This window comes from Pinus tabuliformis, chromosome 7 (assembly GCF_031772625.1).
Source record: "Pinus tabuliformis cultivar Carrire ecotype Pingquan chromosome 7, CPIR1, whole genome shotgun sequence".
Lineage (NCBI taxonomy): Eukaryota > Viridiplantae > Streptophyta > Pinopsida > Pinales > Pinaceae > Pinus > Pinus tabuliformis.
Genome location: NC_142293.1, coordinates 483793144 through 483805328, shown reverse-complemented (window position 1 = coordinate 483805328; position 12185 = coordinate 483793144).

Below are 12185 nucleotides of genomic sequence, written 5' to 3'. Positions count from 1 at the left end.
AGTGTTTGAGAATCATATCTCTTGTGATGTAACGTTTGAGGAATCTCGCTAAAACAATTTCATATTTTTTAATAGAGGCAGTGTTTGAATCATGTTTTTGATGGTGGAAATAGATTCAGTACTATCAAAAACCTCTTGGGCCCTAAAATTATGAAGTTTAACTTTTACTTGGATTCACAAAAATCCCAGCAAGATTTTTCCAAAATATAGCCTGATTTTCCATAACTTTCAGGGCAAAAAAGCATAATGGTTAGAGTATGGCTTTGGGCCCTGGGTCTTTTTTAGTGATTTGAGGAATCATATAGTGTGATGTAATGTTTGTTAAATGGAAGTGGGTTTTTTTAACTTTTTCTTTAATTTTTTTTTTTAATGTAGGGTAGTCTAATTAATAGATAAAATGAATTTTTTTATTATTTTTTTAATTAATTTTGTTAAAAATTAATAGATTTTTCAATAATTAACTATTTGTTGTATATTTAATTTACAGATAAAATTGTTTATTTTTTCTTGGTATTTTTTTCCAATTAATTTTGCAAAAGTATAGTAGAAAGAAATGGTAGAGATTCTTAAGAATCATAAATTTCAGTTGTTTAGTTTAAAAAGTTTTTCTTGGTATTTATTTTAGTATTAGATTTATTTATATATTGAAAACCACATTAAGTAACAATAAATCACAATCTCACCTCCTAAAATTGTCTTATCCCAATTCTGAACAAAAAAAACCATCTTATTTAATAATATAATTGTACCTCTACTTAACATAAAAATTAAATATATTATTAATTATTAATTACAAAATAATAAATATCGTTTAAGATTTTTTTTTAATTAGAAAACACTAAATATTAGAAAAATAACAACTATGTTCCAAAAGAATGTAAAATTATTTTGTTTTGACAAACTTTAAAAATGATAAATACATAGCATATTAATAAGTGGTTAGAGTATTATTTTTGTTATAAACATTAACCACTATTTTTAATGTCAAACAACAATTGCATCTTATTTGTGTTATAAATACTACACATTACTTTTAAATCCAATTGTTATGAAACCAGCTCAAGAAAAGATATAAAAGATAGATCAATGCCTTAGAATTCAACCTCTTCGAGGGGGCAACCTCCTTTACATTACATAAATGAACAATTCTTGGATGATTAAAATGACAAAGCCTCCTTTCTATATATAGGAGTCTAAGGAGTCACAATATAACCCAGCGGAACTAACAATAATGATATAAAGCCACAAAATAACAATAGAGGGGTTCTATGGGGCACAGTAATAAAAATATGGGGACAATAGGGGCACAACAATATTAATAAGGGATACAACTACAATACTAATGGGGTAATCACTAGTATTATAGGGACCCAACATGCCCCTCTCCTTCAAAAGAGTGTTGTCCTCAACGCTTGAGTAGTTCTGGATGCTTCTGTATAAAATTCTCATCCTCCCAAGTGGAATCTTCAGCAGATAAGTTCTTCCACTTGATAAGATACTCCGAAATTGATCGATTTTGTAACTGTCGAGTTCTTGTTTCTGTGACTGCTTCTGGTTCCAATATAATTTTTCCTTCCTCGTCAAGTTCTGGCAATATTGTTTGAACTAGGAGGTTATCACCTATAACCTTCTTTAAACATGAAACATGGAAAACTAGGTGCAATCGAGAAGCTGCAGGAAGCTCCAATTTGTATGCCATAGTACCAATCTTTTGCAACACCTTGTACGGACCATAATACTTTGGTGATAATTTATTATCCTTCTTAGCTTGCTTGAGGGACATTTGCTTATATGGTTGTAGCTGTAGGAATTCCCAATCACCTACATCAAAACTTCTTTCACTGCGATGTTGATCTACCTGTTGTTTTATTCTATTCTGTGCCAACACGAGTTTATCTGTTGGGTCCCTATAATACTAGTGATTACCCCATTACTATTGTACTTGTACCCCTTATTAATATTGTTGTGCCCCTATTGCCCCCATATTTTTATTACTGTGCCCCTATTGCCCCCATATTGTTATTACTGTGCCCCATAGAATCCCTCTATTGTTATTTTTGTGGCTTTATATTATTATTGTTAAGTCGGCTAGGTTATATTGTGGCTCCTTAGACTCCTATATATAGAAAGGAGGTTTTGTCATTTGTATCATCCAAGAATTGTTCATTTATGTAATGTAAAGGAGGTTGCCCCCTTGAAGAGGCTAAATTCTAAGGCGTTGATCTATCTTTTCTATCTTTTTCTTGAGCTGGTTTCATAACATTTGGTATCAGAGCTTTGGATTCTAGGGTTTCGCTGCTCCAAACAGGTCATCGTGGTATTTTCGCTATAACGTTTTTTCTATGACATTTCAAAAGTTGCAAAAAAAACCCATTTGAGAAGAAATGAAGATAAACCTTGGGTCCAAATTTCAAAGCTTTTCGCACTATATTTGCGAAGATATGATCTGAGGAAGTTGGTCTTTTTGCAGACTCCTGAATTACATTGCAAACAAGTGACCTGGGGAAAATCATCATAACTTTCTCTCTGGGGATCAGATTAAAATTTCGCAAGAAGGTAAAGAAAGAGGACAGACTGTAGTTTCTTGTATGCATTTTTCAGATCCAAAGGTCGAAACAGTGACTTGTGGCACGTCATACAAGTTCGCTCTACTAAACTAGTCTATAATCAAGTCACTGTGGGAGATTTCGCATAACTCTTCCTTGGAGAATCCAATTTGGGTCATACTTGTGGCATTAGAAAGAGGACACGGAGGGCTACCACAGGTCACAAATTTAGAACTAGATGATCAGAAAGTACAAAGATACATCAGAGGCAATATCAAGCTCCTACAAAGTGAAAAAAGGTGTGTAGATTTTCTTAAATTTTTGCTTAAGCTTGCTTTGAAAATTTATTTTGAAGGAATTCAAAGGGCATAGTAGAGCATTATTATCGGTAACTGATGCCTCGAGGAAAGAAAATGCAAACACCTAGTAAGGAACCTGAAAGCTCTAGCATGACTCATGAAGAATAAGAAGAAATGCTATATGATATATCAAAATTACAAGAACAAGTGCAACAAGTGTCACTTGCACAAAAAGCAACAGAATCTAAGATGGATGGTTTAAGGAAAGATGTAGAAGCTAAGATGGATGGTTTAAAGAAAGGTGTAGAAGCTAAGATGGATTGTTTAAAGAAAGGCGTATAAGTTAAGATGGATGGCATGGAATCTAAGATGAATGGCATGGGCGTTAAAATTGATGGCATGGATGATAAGATGGAAGAATTGAAGATAAATATGAATAAGTTGCTACAAGAAATGGTCACTAATGGTGAAAGGGTACTAAAGGAAACTCATGATGAGAACAAAAGAAATGTTAATCATGATTCCATAGACTCTAATGTTGGATCGAAGACCCACCATATTCCAAAAATTGATATGAGGAAGTTTGATGGCAAGGATCCCGCAACATGGATATTACAGATGGAGCAATTTTTCGATCTCAATAATGTGCAAAACACACAAAAGGTATGTATGGCAACTTTATATTTGGAACCAAATCAGTTTGTATGGTATCAATGGCTTTGCTCTCGTAAACAATTTATCACTTGGGCAATTTTTATGGAAGAATTGATAGCACATTATGAGGATACAAAAAGCAACACTTTTTTTAGCCAATTGATAAGTCTCAAACAAAAGGGTTCAATAATGGATCACATTGAGGAGTTCCAAAAATTGAACATAAGGGTAAAAGATATTCCAGAGGAGCATAGGATTGATTTGTTCATAGGGTCTTTAAAGGATAATATCCAACATGATGTTCGCCTTTGGGAACCTGATTCATTAGAGAAGGCATTCAGGTTAGCAAGAAAAATGGAAAGCAAAATTATGGCAACCAAGAAGCATAGCACTCACAACTATAAAGACGGAAGTGTTGGTGCCCCTAGTCTTTCACAACCTATAAGGTTGACACCACAACAATTGGAAGAAAAAGAGCAAAAGGGCTTTGTTACAGTTGTGATAGCAAATACACTAAAGGTCATAAGTGTGCTGAGAAGAAATTATTGTACATAGACTGTGAAGAGGAAGAAGAAAAGGAGCAAGAAAGGTCAAAAGAAGAGGATATACTCCAGGAATAAAGCCTAGATGAAGAACAAATGAATCTGACCATATCTTGTAATGCATTGGTGGGAATTACCACTCCTCAGACCATCAAGATAGAAGGACAAATCAAGAGGAAAAAGGTAATAGTGTTGATTGATTCAGGAAGCACCCACAATTTTATTCATTGAAAGGTAGCAAAAGAATTGAATTGCTTCCTATATCTTGCACCAGAGTGTCAAGTGATGATTGCAAATGGAGGAACAATAAATTGCTCTGGAAAGTGCCATAATATCAAGCTATCGATGGGAGAATATGTATTGACTAGCCCAATGCTTTCCATTCCAATGGGAGGTGTTGATGTTGTACTAGGAGTCCAATGGCTACAATCCTTGGGTACAATAGCTTTTAATTTTCAAGAACTTTTCATCAAATCTTCTACGGAAGGAAAGGAAGTTGAATTAAGGGGTATTTCAGGGAAACTAGGAAAGATTATCAACTCTAAGGGTATGACAAAGCTTCTAAAAAAGGAACAAAGAGGTGTAATTGCACAATTATGCTCGCTAGATGTTTCCACATCGGAATCATCTATTTCTCCAGATCTCCAAAAAACCCTGGACAATCATTCCAAGGTATTTGAGACTCCCAAAGGTCTCCCACCTATGCGTGATCATGATCATGTTATTCATCTGATTCCAGGAAGTGTTCCTCCAAACATCAGGCCGTACACATATCCCTACGTCCAAAAGAGTGAAATTGAACGTATGGTTGTAGAAATGCTAGAGGCTGGTATAATTCAACGGAGTCAAAGTTCTTTCTCTGCTCCAGTAGTATTGGTGCACAAGAAGGATGGATCATGGCGCATGTGTCTAGATTATAGGGAGCTCAAAAAGCTCACTATTAAAGATAAGTTTCCCATTCCTGTCATTGATGAATTATTGGATGAATTACATAGATCAATTTACTTCACCAAGTTGGATCTTCGTTCAGGATATCATCATATTAGAATGAAGATTGAAGACATTCCGAAAAAAGCATTTAGAACTCATGAGTGTCATTATGAATTTTTGGTCATGCCTTTTGGCCTTACCAATGCACCTTCAACATTTCAAGGTTTGATGAATTCAGTTTTCAAACCATTTCTTAGAAAATTTGTGTTAGTATTTTTTGATGATATACTAATCTACAACAAGTCTTGGAAGGATCATGTTGAACATGTTGACAGGGTGTTACAACTATTGAAGGAGAAACAATTATATGCGAAAAGATCCAAATGTTTCTTTGGAGTCCAGGAGGTGGAATATCTGGGTCATATTGTATCTCATGAAGGAGTTAAGGTAGACCCTAGCAAAATTAAATCCATTAAGGAATGGAAAATCCCCGTATCCGTAAAGCATCTACAAGGATTTCTCGGGTTGACAGGGTATTATCGCAAGTTTTTCAAGAATTATGGGAGAATAGCAGCACCTCTAACAACATTATTGAAGAAAGATGCATTTCCATGGACTCCGGAAGCAACAAAGGCCTTTGAACATCTTAAAGAGGCAATGTGCCAAGCACCGGTCTTAGCTACACCAGACTTCACAAAAACCTTTATTGTGGAATGTGATGCTTCAGGAAATGGAATTGGTGCTGTTCTAATGCAAGATGAAAGACCCATTGCTTTTGAAAGTCGTCCAATCCAGGGAAAGTTTTTACACAAAGCTATTTATGAGAAGGAAATGTTGGCAATACTCCATGCACTTAAGAAATGGTGACCCTACCTAATGGGAAGACACTTCAAGGTAAAAACGGATCATGATAGCCTTAAATACTTTTTAGAACAAAGATTATCCTCTGAAGAGCAACAAAAGTGGGTCACAAAGATGTTGGGTTATGACTTTGAAATCATCTACAAAAAAGGGAAGCAAAATGTGGTGGCAGATGCACTCTCAAGAAAGGATGAGGATGTGGAAGCATTGTTGTGCGCCATTTCTATTATCCAACCAAATTGGATAAACGAAGCAAGGGAGGAATGGAAGAATGACGAAGAAGTGTGGGCACTTATTCAAAAGTTATAACAAGATTCCAGTACATCTAATACATTTAGCTGGAAAAATGATTCATTATGGTGTAAAGATTGCTTATACCTCTATAAGAATTCCTAGCTAAAACAAAAGATTCTTATGGAATTGCACACTTATCCCATAGGAGGGCACTCAGGATTTTTAAAAACTTACCACAGGGTTAGGAAGGAATTTTTTTGGGATGGCCTTAAATCAGATATTCAAAAGTTTGTGGCGGAATTTTTGGTTTGCCAACAAAATAAAGTTGAAACAATTAAGACACCGGGTCTATTACAACCTTTATCCATTCCAAGCCAACGTTGGGAGGAGGTTTCAATGGATTTTGTCACAGGTTTACCCAAGTCTGAGGGAAAGAGTGTCATCATGGTGGTAGTTGACAGACTTACCAAGTATGCACACTTTTGTGCATTATCACATCCATTTAAAGCCAGTACAGTTTCTACTGCATTTATGGAAACAATTCAAAAGCTACATGGAAACCCAAAGATTATTGTAAGTGACAGAGATCCCATTTTCACTGGAAATTTTTGGACATAATTATTTTCTTGTCTTGGTACTCAGTTAGCTCATAGCTCATCTTATCATCCTCAATCTGATGGGCAAACTGAGATAGTAAACAAATGTTTGGAAGGATATCTTCGTTGCTTTGTATCTGATAAATAGAGACAATGGGTCAATTGGTTGCCTCTGGCTGAATGGTGGTATAACACTTCCTTCCATACAGCAACAAAAATGACCCCATTTATGGAACTTTATGTGTATCAACCACCATCCATCACATCATATTTAAGAGAAAATTCTAAGGTTTAGGCAGTGGAACATCACATCGAACATCAAAAACAAGTCCTCCAACTCTTAAAGGATAACCTCGTGTTGGCACAAAATAGAATGAAACAACAGGCAGATCAACATCGCAGCGAAAGAAATTTTGATGTAGGTGATTGGGTATTCCTACGGCTACAACCATATAAGAAAATGTCCTTCAAGCAAGCTAAGAAGGATAATAAATTATCACCAAAGTATTATGGTCCGTACAAGGTGTTGCAAAAGTTTGGTACTATGGCATACAAATTGGAGCTTCCTGCAGCTTCTCGATTTCACCCAGTTTTCCATGTTTCGTGTTTGAAGAAGGTTATAGGCGACAAGATCCCAGTTCAAAAAATATTTCTAGAACTTGACGAGGAAGGAAAAATTAAATTGGAACCGGAAGAAGTCATAGAAATAAGAACTCGACAGCTATGAAATCGATCAATTTCGAAGTATCTTATCAAGTGGAAGAACTTATCCGCTGAGGATTCCACATGGGAGGATGAGAATTTTATACGGAAGTATCCAGAACTACTCAAGCATTGAGGACAACACTTTTTTGAAGGTGAGGGGCATGTTGGGTCCCTATAATACTAGTGATTACCCCATTACTATTGTAGTTGTACCCCTTATTAATATTGTTGTGCCCCTATTGCCCCCATATTGTTATTACTATGCCCCATAGAATCCCTCTATTGTTATTTTTATGGCTTTATATTATTATTGTTAGGTTGGCTGGGTTATATTGTGACTCCTTAGACTCCTATATATAGAAAGGAGGTTTTTTCATTTGTATCATCCAAGAATTGTTCATTTATCTAATGTAAAGGAGGTTGCCCCCTCGAAGAGGTTAAATTCTAAGGCGTTGATCTATCTTTTCTATCTTTTTCTTGAGTTGGTTTCATAACATTATCCTTTAAGAGTTGGAGGACTTGTTGTTGATGTTTGATGTGATGTTCCACTACTTGAACCTTAGAATTTTCTCTTAAATATGATGTGATGGATGGTGGCTGATATCCATAAAGTGCCATAAATGGGGTCATTTTTGTTGCTGTATGGAAGGAAGTGTTATACCACCATTCAGCCATAGGCAACCATTTCACCCATTGTGTCTGTTTATCAGATACAAAGCAATGAAGATATCCTTCCAAACATTTGTTTACTATCTCAGTTTGCCCATAAGATTGAGGATGATAAGATGAGCTATGAGCTAATTGAGTACCAAGACAAGAAAATAATTATGTCCGAAAATTTCCAGTGAAAATGGGATCTCTGTCACTTACAATAATCTTTGGGTTTCCATGTAGCTTTTGAATTGTTTCCATAAATGCAGTAGAAATTGTACTAGATTTAAATGGATGTGATAATGCACAAAAGTGTGCATACTTGGTAAGTTTTTCAACTACCACCATGATGACACTCTTTCCCTCAGACTTTGGTAAACCTGTGATAAAATCCATTGAAACCTCCTCCCAACGTTGGCTTCGAATGGATAAAGGTTGTAATAGACCTGGTGTCTTAATTGTTTCAACTTTATTTTGTTGGCAAACCAAACAATCTGCCACAAACTTTTGAATATCTGATTTAAGGCCCTCCCAAAAAAATTCCTTCTTAACCCTATGGTAAGTTTTTAAAAGTCCTGAGTGCCCTCCTAAGGGAGAAGTGTGCAATTCCATAAGAATCTTTTGTTTTAGCTGGGAATTCTTACAGAGGTATAAGCGATCTTTGTACCATAATGAATCATTTTTCCAGCTAAATGTATCAGACGTACCAGAGTCTTGTTGTAACTTTCGAATAAGTGCGCACACTTCTTCGTCATTCTTCCATTCCTCCCTTGCTTTGTTTATCCAATCTGGTTGGATAATAGAAATGGTGCACAACAATGCTTCCACATCCTCATCCTTTCTTGAGAGTGCATCTGCCACCACATTTTGCTTCCCTTTTTTGTAGATGATTTCAAAGTCATAACCCAACATCTTTGTGACCCACTTTTGTTTCTCTTCAGAGGATAATCTTTGTTCTAAAAAGTATTTAAGGCTATCATGATCCGTTTTTACCTTGAAGTGTCTTCCCATTAGGTAGGGTCGCCATTTCTTAAGTGCATGGAGTATTGCCAACATTTCCTTCTCATAAATAGCTTTGTGTAAAAACTTTCCCTTGATTGGACGACTTTCAAAAGCAATGGGTCTTTCATCTTGCATTAAAACAGCACCAATTCCATTCCTTGAAGCATCACATTCCACAATAAAGGTTTTCGTGAAGTCTGGTGTAGCTAAGACCGGTGCCTGGCACATTGCCTCTTTAAGATTCTCGAAGGCCTTTGTTTCTTCTGGAGTCCATAAAAATGCATCTTTCTTCAATAATGTTGTTAGAGGTGCTGCTATTCTCCCATAATTCTTAACAAACTTGCGATAATACCCTGTCAACTCGAGAAATCCTCGCAGATTCTTTATGGATGTGGGGATTTTCCATTCCTTAATGGCTTTAATTTTGCTAGGGTCTACCTTAACTCCTTCATGAGATACAATATGACCCAGATATTTCACCTCTTGTACTCCAAAGAAACATTTGGATCTTTTTTCATATAACTGTTTCTCCTCCAATAGTTGTAGCACCCTGTCAACATGTTCAACATGATCCTTCCAAGACTTGTTGTAGATTAGTATATCATCAAAAAATACTAACACAAATTTTCTAAGGAATGGTTTGAAAATGGAATTCATCAAACCTTGAAATGTTGAAGGTGCATTGGTAAGGCCAAAAGGCATGACCAAAAATTCATAATGACCCTCATGATTTCTAAATGTTGTTTTCGTAATGTCTTCAGTCTTGATTCTGATTTGATGATATCCTGAACAAAGATCCAACTTGGTGAAGTAAATTGATCCATGCAATTCATCCAGTAATTCATCAATGACAGGAATGAGAAACTTATCTTTAATAGTGAGCTTGTTGAGCTCCCTATAATCCAGACACATGTGCCATGATCCATCCTTCTTGTGCACCAATACTGCTGGAGCAGAGAAAGAACTTTGACTCGGTTGAATTATACCAGCCTTTAACATTTTTGCAACCATACGTTCAATTTCACTCTTTTGGGCATAGGGATATCTATACGACTTGATGTTTGGAGGAACACTTCCTGGAATCAGATGAATAGCATGATCATGATCACGAATAGGTGGGAGACCTTTGGGAGTCTCAAATACCTTGGAATGATTGTCCAAGACATTTTGGAGATCTGGATAAATAGATGATTCAAATGTGGAAACATCTAGCGAACATAATTGTGCAATTACACCTCTTTGTTCCTTTTTTAGAAGCTTTGTCATACCGTTAGAGCTGATTATCTTTCTTGGTTTCCCTGCAATACCCCTTAATTAAACTTCCTTTCCTTCCACAGAGAATTTCATGAAAAGTTCTTAAAAATTAAAAGCTATTGTGCCCAAGGATTGCACCCATTGGACTCCTAGTACAACATCAACACCTCCAATTGGAATGGAAAGCATTGGGCTAGTCAATACATATTCTCCCATGGATAGCTTGATATTATGGCACTTTCCAGAGAAATTTATTGTTCCTCCATTTGCAACCATCACTTGACACTCTAGTGGTGGATATAAGAGGCAATTCAATTCTTTTGCTACCTTACAATGAATAAAATTGTGGGTACTTCCTGAATCATTCAACACTATTACCTTTTTCTTCTTGATTTTTCCTTCTATCTTGATGGTTTGAGGAGTGGTAATTCCCGCCAATGAATTACAAGATATGGTTGGATTCATTTCTTCTTTATCTAGGCTTTGTTCCCAGAGTATATCCTCTTCTTTTGACCTTTCTTGCTCCTTTTCTTCTTCCTCTTCACAATCTATGTAGAATAATTTCTTCTCAACACACTTATGACCTTTAGTGTATTTGCTATCACAACTGTAACAAAGCCCTTTTGCTCTTTTTTCTTCCAATTGTTGTGGTGTCAACCTTATAGGTTGTGGAAGACTAGGGGTAACAAAATTTCCATCTTTATAGTTGTGAGTGGTATGCTTCCTGGTTGCCATAATTTTGCTTTCCATTTTTCTTGCTAACCTGAATGCCTTCTCTAATGAATGAGGTTCCCAAAGGCGAACATCATGTTGGATATTATCCTTTAAAGACCCTATGAACACATTAATCCTATGCTCCTCTGGAATATTTTTTACCCTTATGTTCAATTTTTGGAACTCCTCAATGTGCTCCATTATTGAACCCTTTTGTTTGAGACTTATCAATTGGCTAAAAAAAGTGTTGCATTTTGTATCCTCATAATGTGCTGTCAATTCTTCCGTAAAAATTGCCCAAGTGATAATTTGTTTACGAGAGCAAAGCCATTGATACCATAGAAACTGATTTGGTTCCAAACATAAAGTTTCAATACGTACCTTTTGTGTGCTTTTCACATTATTGAGATCGAAAAATTGCTCCATCTGTAATATCCATGTTGTGGGATCCTTGCCATCAAACTTCATCATATCGATTTTTGGAATATGGTGGATCGTTGATGTCACATTAGAGTCTATGGAATCATGATTAACATTTCTTGTGTTCTCATCATGAGTTTCCTTTACTACCTTTTCACCATTAGTGACCATTTCTTGTAGCAACTTATTCATATTTATCTTCAATTCTTCCATCTTATCATCCATGCCATCAATTTTAGCATCCATGCCATTCATCTTAGCTTCCATGCCATCCATCTTAGCTTCTATACCTCTCTTTAAATAATCCATCTTAGCTTCTACACCTTTCTTTAAACCATTCATCTTAGCTTCTACATCTTTCCTTAAACCATCCATCTTAGATTCTGTTGCTTTTTGTGCAAGTGACACTTGTTGCATTTGGTCTCGTAATTTTGATATATCATGTTGCATTTCTTCCTCTTCTTCATGAGTCATGCTAGAGCTTTCAGGTTGCTTACTAGGTGTTTGCATTTTTTTCCCTCGGGGAATCAATTACCGATTCAAACTAATTTTTCAAACCAAGCTTATGCAGAAATTTTAAAAAAACTACACACCTTTTCTCACTGTGTAGAAGCTTGATATTGAATCTGATGTATCTCTGCAATTTCGGATCATCCAGTTCTGAAATCGCAACCTATAGTAGCACTCTTTGTCCTCTTTCCCAATACCACCAGTCTGATCCAAATTGGATTCTCCAAGGAAGAGTTATGCACAATCTCCCAAGATGACCTGATTATA